Source organism: Coffea arabica, chromosome 1c (assembly GCF_036785885.1).
Source record: "Coffea arabica cultivar ET-39 chromosome 1c, Coffea Arabica ET-39 HiFi, whole genome shotgun sequence".
Classification (NCBI taxonomy): Eukaryota; Viridiplantae; Streptophyta; class Magnoliopsida; order Gentianales; family Rubiaceae; genus Coffea; species Coffea arabica.
The window spans coordinates 47,267,019-47,276,762 of record NC_092310.1 but is presented as its reverse complement, the minus strand read 5'-3'; the positions used below and the strand labels follow the sequence as shown (position 1 = coordinate 47,276,762).

The 9,744-nt window shown below is 34.6% G+C and overlaps 1 pseudogene; it reads right to left on the bottom strand.

The window, feature by feature from the left end:
* LOC113725025 (laccase-15-like) lies at window positions 1–3,595 on the bottom strand (annotated as a pseudogene).
* Between the last annotated feature and the right edge of the window lie 6,149 nt (window positions 3,596–9,744).

Genomic DNA, 9,744 nt, shown 5'->3' with positions numbered 1-9,744 from the left:
TTTAAAAGCACACTTTTCTTCAATTCTGCACCATTCATCACTTGCTTCACAAAGTAACCATATTATTAAGTTTGGCATTTGGCACAGCAGCATCTAACAAGGTGGCATGTCTGGAGGTGGAGGAAGCATTTGTTCTCCCGGGCCGGTGCCATTTTTAACAATGAAGGTCATTCCCATTCCCCAGCTTACATGACGCTCGAAATGGCAATGCATGAACCACACGCCTGCAAGGAATTAGGTGAGCCCTATGACGTTATAATCCTTACTTACAAATACATACCCCACAAATAGTGATGCATATGGGCTAATAGTACTATGCCGGACACATTTAACAATTTTTTTTTAATAAAACAAACTATATTTAAACAAGATAAACAAACACCAGGTTAGAAGATTTTGAGTATGAATTTTGCAATTGCGGGGAGGTTGCACATACACCAGGTTAGAAGCGCCTGAGGACTTGATTTATATATATGTAGCACATAAAGGCAACTAGATTGATGCTTACCAGGATTATTGGCCCTGAATCGGATAGCTGTCCAGCCGTTCTTGCGAACAGCAATTGTATTCATAAAAGGGGGGTCCTCAGTGTTATAGTTCTGAGGGTCTGTTACATTGTCAAAGATTTCAGGACCTGATCCAACTACGTAGAAACTGTGTCCATGCAAATGCATCGGATGATCTATCCCTGTAACCAGATTCGTCCCTTGGAATACTATCTCGACCGTGGAGTTATATTCAAGAACTAAAACTCGGGTACTTATATTAGGCAATTGTAGTTCTACAGGAAGATTATTTGCTGTATAATTGAACACAAACGGTGGGAAGTGGGGAAAGTCGGTAAATTCCTCGAGTCTGATTGTAGTAGTAGGCCTGAAGTATATCAAGCTGGGGCAATTCCAAACTTTGGTTGTTAACGCTAGCTCTTAGCCGGCTGCCTGCGGGCCCCGTACAATTAATATTTGGTTCACACGAGACATTGTTTATCGAGAGCGTGAAAAATAGATTAGTGGTCACATTTTCTGGGACATGAACAGGATGTTCTGGACTTGCTAAGCTTTTAAGGCTTCCTGTGAAGTTATATGTTGAATTGGTATCATCGGCAGCTGGGAGATTTGGGAAGATTGGAGATGAAGTTGCATTGTAATCTCCCAAGTATTGGATTATTCCCGTGGTGGTATTCTGGTCGTAAGGAACAGTGCCATTGGTATAAACCTTAGCGGCCATGTAGTAGTGATCAGGTTTTTGATTAGCTTCTAACAAGACATCCATGGTTTGTCCTGGGGCTATGGCAATGTAACCACTCTTTAATTGCTTTGTGTAGCTGCCATCTGTTCCCACAACTGTAAGAGTATGGTTTGCAATGCCAAAGAACATCAGGTTGTTCATGACAGCATTGACCATCCGGAGCAAATAAGTTTTTCCGGAAGTCACATTCAACTTGAATGTATCTGCAAAATGACAAGGTTTCAGAGAAATCACACAATTTGAACCAATTGAAAATGGTCCTTTTAATCCTGTATCACTTACCTGGTACTACTGAACATGAATTAAAATCGCCAGGATGGCCGTTTATCATGAAAGCATCAGACGTCTCAGGGTCTCCCCCTTTATGTAAAAAATCTTCCACCACATCTGTTATATTTCTCTTCCACCATTCTCCTGCATTGAAGCATTTTTAATCGTTAATTTCTGTTTCTAATCATGTGTGCCTTAAATTTCAATTTTGGACATGTTGGTTACACCATAACCTCTCAAATTTGTCCTAGTTTATCAAAATAAAAGATTCGGATGCAAAGTGTTAAAACTGAAGTTTAGAATAAGGTGCAAACTGAGAATGAGGTACAAGTTCGGAGGCAAAAAGTTGAATCTAGTCCAAATTTAATATACAAGAAAATAAAATGCAATGACTAAACTAGTCAAAACAAGATTCCATCACCCTTCTTAATTTGAAATGCACCAGTTGAATCAGACTACACAGTAACAAACTGATAAAAATAGTCAGACTGATTGTCAGGGAAATGATTTACTAAATGGGGTGATTTTGATTTATTACCAAATCAAATTGACCTCAGGAAATGAAATCAAAGAATAGAGTTAATCCCTTTATTTGCACCTAATATGATGGGAATTTCTGCATCAGGCATAGGAAACGGGTATCTATCTCCTCTTTTGGGGTAAATAATGATTGCGCCATGAACTGTTGCTCGAGACCAATCACTGTGAGCATGCCACCACAAAGTTCCAATCTCTTCCGTGATTATGACCTTTTGGACGAAAGAGTTTCCAGGCATGATAGGGCACTGAGTGATGAACTCTGGACCATCTGACCATGGGTACCTTGGCTGTAAAACTCCATGCCTAGATACAACTCAAAGTCGTTTAATAAATTAAGCTTTACTTCTTAAATTCAGCATCGACAAATGCAATGCTTCTCCTATATATACTTAAAAAAAAAAAGGAAGAAGAGAAAATCATTTGTATTACCAGTGAATAGTGATGTTTTCTTTTCCTTTGTTACGGACCCGAACAAAGGCGGTATCTCCCTGACGAAGGTGTAAGGTTGGTCCTGGAAATAGACCATTTACTGTCAAAATATCCTTGGTACTGCAGAGTCTTGTATATGAAGCTTCTTTGACCTGCACAAAATTAGAGGTGATTGTAAAATGATAGGGAAGCTAAAGAAGTATGAAGTCTTTCATAGAGCCATTGTTCATATATCGATACATTTAGCAAATAAAGAAATTAAGACCGTTCATACGTGTAGGTTATCAGTACTAATCAATGATAGATGACTTGACATTTAGCACAGTACATTCGCTTATTTGAGAATGTAAACATTGCTTTATGCCTATATCTTCGGGATGTGTATATTGGTGCAGGTTTTAGGTTTCACTTGAATTCTGAAATGTTTGCAACAAATCAAACAGCCATGGGCTAGCTTATGATGAAATGGGGAGAAGAACAGAGCAATTTGGAATTTTGTAGTATTCGTTTGTGTTGAATGTTAAACTCTTGTTTCCCTGGGGAAAGAGAGAGAGAGTAGTCAAATCCCTAAAGTCATAAATTTTCTATTTGCCCAAAAAAATTAATGGATACAAGCTCATATTTCATTCTTACAAGGTATAAAAGAAAAGGCAGAAATCACTGCTAACAAACAATTTTGGATACAAGCTCTCAAGCTACTTATTTGCAAATCACTTAATAAACATCAACTGTTACTTAAAGGGAAAAAAACCTGCCACGGAAAACATTTTTGATGATTTTGGGGCAAAAAACTCTTTATGCGGCGCCAAACTTAGAATGTTTCCATCTCTAAGACCCAATGTAACTGATAGAAATATTAGTTAAGTGATAATAAAATTTTTGGGTTCGACTCTCATTGTAAGATTTGGAATCTCCTTTTTAAAAAGGAAAAAAAAAAACCTAAAATGCTTCATAAGGAATGATTACGATCTTCAAACTAAGTTATACTTACCACAAATGAATAGTTATGAGTAGCAGCTTGGGTAGGCGAGACACCGAAGAGAATAAGTAAAACAACAAAATGCAAGACAAAAACCTTCATGATCAACCACATTATATGACTATGTTTGTTGTGATGTTAGTATAAGCATAAGCTCTTAAGGTATTTATACTATCAACATATCAATGGAGACAAAGGAAATAATTGAATACTTGTTTCCCTCGTGAAATGGGTTCGAGTACTTAGCAGACCACGTTTCTTTTCTGACAACAAAAGAATTAGGTATACATCAATTATATAATCCTTCACATCCATGAAGTGCAAGTTGCAATTGAAAAATATTTGCTAACTTGTAAGTATTGAATAATTTAGAAACTAAGAAGCCTATGTTTTGGAATTTTGGATCTTTGCCTTTTCTTTATTTGTATTTAAATCTTCATGAATTGACATAAATTGCTTTACACGAAATTATTACTTATAAGAAAATGTGATGAAAAAGACTGCAATTGCATGCTTGCATCGTCTCAAACTGTTGAGAATTCGTAATCAAAATCGGCTGGAAAACATACTTTTCATACGCAAAACTTTGAGGAATCCGCTTTTCAAAAGAACCTTTGATGTGCAGTTAACCTCATTTTTGTCGTTTTAGAGGAAATCCTGAGTTAAAACGACATCCTGCTGGCACTAGCATTTATACCTCGCAAAGTTATGAAGAAGAAATGTTCTACAAAAGCTAAGTCATAAGACCCTTAGCCATCATTTCTCCCGCAATGACTTCTTTTCTTTAAAAAAAAAAATCAAGATCAAGCTTCTCTAAGCAGTTGTATGGCTTGAAATATATATATAAAAAAAAGCTAATGAAAGGAAAGAAGGCTCTTAGAATTTTTACTGTTTCAAGTTCAAGATTTGAATCATGTACTGATAATTGGGAGTGAAAAAGGCATGAAAAGGGGTGAGAAGGTAAAAAAAAGGGGAGAGCTGGGGAAGGACGAAGAATGGACATGAGAATGGAAAGAGAAACCAAACATGATTTTTGTCCACCGACACATTTGGAGTCTATGTGGAAATAGATACATTAGCAAAGGAATAAAATTTGCAGGTGAATCATTTTGATATTCATTTTTTTATAGGAAGATTATTTTGGCAATTTACTCACTGTTGCAATGATATTATCAGATAAAACATTCTACTATTTTGTAATTAAACATAACAATATCATAATCAATTTTGACTGTTTTCAAGGTACAACTCAACTAGAAAGGACATTAGCCAATTGATTGTGAGATTATTAGTTTGACACTCAAACACTTTGCTGTCTGCTTCCTCTGTTGTAAGGCTTACAATCTCTTTTATACCAAAAAAAAAGGACGTTCCGAATAAACTTTGATATTGTAATGGAAGCGAGTGAAGTAAAATTATAGAGCTTCATCTTCGTAAATTACTTTTTTTTTTTTTTATGTTTTTCATAAATTACTATGAACATTTTTTTCGTTATCAATTGGTAATCATATTATGGATTTCTTGGATCTTAATTAAACACGTTTTTCAGGTCTATTACATTCTTCATATCTTGGATGTTCAAATCCACTGCCCGGTACTACTAGTCTACAACTCGACAGAGCAAAAAATTCCATCAGCAATTCATTAAAGAATTGTCCTTCTCTATCGGTTTGGGGTTTAGGAGAAGAAAAAGTGACCTCTAGCTTTCTTTAACAACTTGCGCAAATCATGGCAGGAAAGGTTGTTGGCCAAAAATATATATATATATATATATATATATATGTATAAGGGTCAGATTGCATCTTATACACCGTTTTTTCATATTATATGTGAGACCCACAAAATTTTGTTCTATAATTATACCGTGTGCATTCAACGTTATTTCTTATATATTTTGCACAAAACTGTCCCGAATGATTTTCTTGATAATCGTTGGGACCTATGTCCATAATTTAGTTTGTGACATCAAAAATAAGTCTTACAATAGTTCGTGAATACTAATGAAAGATAAAGTCCATAAAAGACGTGGTTCTTCGCTATATTTCTCCTCCTCTCAATTGTTAAGGCTTGGATTCTTTCAAGAAAAAAGCAAAAGGGAAGATGAAATATTTTGTATTTTTCTCATTTTACATCTTTTTTAGTGCTCAATCAACTATCAAATCAAAATAAATAAAAGGTTCAAATAAAATCTAGAACCTCTGCTAAAATATTTAGGCTGAAGATGGTGTTAATTAGATAAATTTTTCTCAAAAAAAAACTTCAGCTAACCATTTTATGTTTGGGGTCATTCCCTCTAATGATCAGAAAATAATCTAATATATCGACTTGAAAAATGGTAATTCCATGATATTTGGGATGGATATCTAGTGAATTATGTTTTAACTTTTATTTTAGGAAGGCCAATGATCAAGAGAAAAGAAAAAAAATTGATCACAAAAGTTTTAGACTCACAATCAATACCCAATTTCCTGATTGCCCCTTTTTTCAGAGAAGTTTTAGCTTTATTTTTCTATTAATTAGCATTATTCACGTATCAGATCTGTGTCAGAAGACTTTTTCTATGGATACTAAATTCAACCTACAAATAAAATGTCTTCATGATTATTCCATTCCTTTTGGTTTTCATACCTCGCGCCGACACAAATCAATGATTGACACACGTTCATCAACGTATTTACACATGATCTCATTCCAGACCTCCTGGTGAATTTCAAGTAGAGGTGGAATTCAATTAATATTAGCAATTAGAGAGCTGTCACTCCCTAGAGTTCGTAATTATTTTGTGTATGCACTTTTTCAAATAAAAAAAATGAGCTATTAATTTACTGGTCAAAGTTGAGATCTCAAGAGTTTCAAGTAATGAATTCAAGTTTTATAAATTATGAGTGTAGTCTCACCAGAGGTGGAGCTGCTCAATCAACTATGTTGAGCTCCATTTTCGCAAATTAAAATTTACGTAAGTTTGATTCTCGTCATTATCATGAGATAGGACATATTTTTAGAGCTATAAATCACTTATAAGGGTTACAGATCACCTTCTAAAATAGTCCTCACATCCGTAGTGAGATTTGCGAGCACAAAATGTTACCATGTTTTCTCATCAAAAATCATTACAAGGTGTATTGCAAACACAGGGAAAATGAGGAACAATTCCCACTCTTCTTATTGAATAAATACACAATATCTGTCATTTTGGTTTTCGTTATGAAAGTAACTACATAGTTATCCTATTTTGACTGGTCATCAAGTCGTCTTTCAATCACGGACAGTGATATAATGATTGGGAAGTTTAACATGGAATACAGACGCAAGACACCCAAAATTATAAACAGTGAAATTAAGAAAATATATAACCACTGAGCTTGCCTCAGTGGTCACTAGGGAGTGACTTCAATCCCTCCTTAGATTGAAGATGGGGGTTCAAATTTTATCTATAGGAAAAAAAATTTAAGGGTAGTGTCATAGCACTCCTTGATCTAGTTAGGTCTGCATACTTACTAGCGGGAGCCATTTTAAACTCCCCATCTTCTTTAGATTATGATAGAATAAGTTATGCAATCGTTATAGTTGCCAGAAAAAAAAAAGAAAAAAAATTAAGAAAATATGTGTTAGAAATTAGAGAATGAAGCAGATACTAGTAGAAGTTGTGGATAAATATGATTCCGTGCAGAATTCATTTATAGGAAGTACTTTTAAGCAAGATTTCTCTAAAATATTTTGAAAAAAAAAAAGCTTATTTAGGCTTGTTCTTGCTGTTGATTCAGTAGTGACTAGAAAATCATCAAAACAGTTCATTTTATGCCGCTTAAAGGAGTGATTTCTAGAGAACATCTAGGGTGGGAGTAAAAAGATTATTCACGTATTTTTTTTTATAAATTAATGACTATATATACAATACATGGTACAAAATCACTATTTAATGCTTTATCGTGTGAATTGAAATTCTTGCTAACTACCAAAAGACAGACAAATTGCAATTCTGGGGCCAACTGGAGTTGATTTAAAAATTGAAAAAAAGAATACCATATCAAAATAAAAGTGTTAATAATTAATCTACTTCAGTCCTCAAGAACCATGTGCTATTTCAAATGCATAACAATATCATAAAAATCGAAATATTTAGTCAAATAAAGAGTATCGAGTGAGTTTTTTTTAGCATTCTTCTTTCACTTATAGACAAAACTAAAATGCATCTCTATCATATTACTGTGAACTTGTTGACTAAAGGCATCTTTTCATTAGTTTTCCAACTAAATTAAGCAAGCAAAACAATATTAATATCATTGGAGGGGAATTTATTACTCATGACAAACAAACGTATGTGTAGATAAATGAGATAAACAAGCATTATTTGACTGAATAGCTATTATTAAAGTCAGATTAAGAAAAGAAAAAAAAAAAGTTCCATCCACCTTCTAGACTGGAAATTAGTTGGAAAAGTTAGGCATTCATGACTTGCCGACAAATCATCCAAATTTGCATTTTGATTAATTTTTTTCACGTATGTTTTGTCTGAAATTTGTGCAATTAGTTCTTGAGTACCTGTGAATGCCATATAATTTGCCTCTCTAAAGCCACAAGCAAACATCTATTACGTATTGATGTTTACTGTTCGGGGCGAATGATATTGTCACCGCTGAAATTTTATTTCCGCAGCGAATTTTGTTACAATGAAAAAAATTACCTCTTTGAAGTCCAAATTGTATTTGGATTTGAGAAGGACAAATTTGATATTTTATGCAAAGATTGTTGTGCAGATAGGATTTGGACCTTTCCCACACCACAAATTAATCATAAAATTGGAATTGGTGTGGTCATTCGCAGTCATGATGGAAAATTCATTGCCGGTTTATCTAAAAAAACCCAAGTGCCCATTTGAGGCTGAACTAGCGGAAGCACTATCTGCGAGAGAGGCAATTTCACTTGCTAAGGTCTTCATTTTGGATGCGGATTCATTCTCGGTTATTAAACTAATATGCAGTTTTGAAGACACACTCTCTTACATTTGTTTGGTAATTCAGCATGTTCGTCTGCCTCTCTTAGATCAAAATATTTTAAATGCAGCTTGGATTTTTAGAGAGACAAACAAGTTCGTGCATAACTTAGCGCATTCTGGATGATGCTGGACGAATTCCACCAATCTCATAAATAAATTACCCATTTATTCAAAAAAAAAATTGTCATAACTTTATAATCCATGGCTTGAAACTTGAAAGTAGAATTACTCCTGGTTGGACTGAAATTTGGAGAAGCTTAATTTCATATAGATTAACCACTTGTTTGGTTGTTGCCAAAGAATAGCAATGATAATCACTATGAAAGAGCCCCTTAATGATAATGGATTTGTGTAGATTCCTTTTGATGAAATGTGGTGCTTGGTAGTTACCATAATGTCAATGACTTTTTGAATAAAAACAGATTATTATCTTCTTCTTTTTTCCACTTGATTGAAGGAACTATTCTTCATCTCCAACCCATTTCGCCGCCACCTCCCACCACCTTCACTTTTTTCTTTTTTCCATGCTTTTGCTTCCTTCATCTCTAACCCATTTCACCGCCACCTTCCACCACCTCCAACCCCTTTCACTGCCACCACCATCACTTCTTCTTTTTTTTTTTTTCGCTTCCTTCATCTCCAAAACATTTCACTATTACCCCCCACCACCATCACTTTTCCTTCATCTTCATTTTTTTTGGTGGTCTCCTTCCTCCCTTTTCCACTACCATCACCGCCACCGTCACCTCTCACTGTCACCACAACCACCTCCACCTCTCATTGCTTTCACCACAGTCAACACAGGTTTGATCTTTAGTATTACACACTAGCCAACAAATTTTAACTTTAAATTGTTACTCAAAATTTTAAAGAAAATCTGATCACACCAAAACTTCTTGTGAGAGAGAAAAGAGTAGAATTACATAGGATAGAATGAGAAAGGGTAAATAACTTATTACACCTTGTGATTTTAGCTAATGGCACCTAAGGTTTAAAATAGTCACATAACCCCATTGTGGTTTTATGTAAAAAGGGAAATGGATGGAATGCACCTGCATTTATACCAAACGCGTTTTAAAAGCGCGCGTGATAAGGTTTTAATATCCACATAATCCCATTATTATTTATATAATATCCACTTTACACCCTAGAATTTTTATATTTATCCACATAATCTCCTATGCTTTTATACAAGATGGTTAAGCAATCAATTGATTTAACATTTAAGCAAGGGCACTATTGGTATTTCAACTAACGACGCCACATATGCTATTTGTCGTCA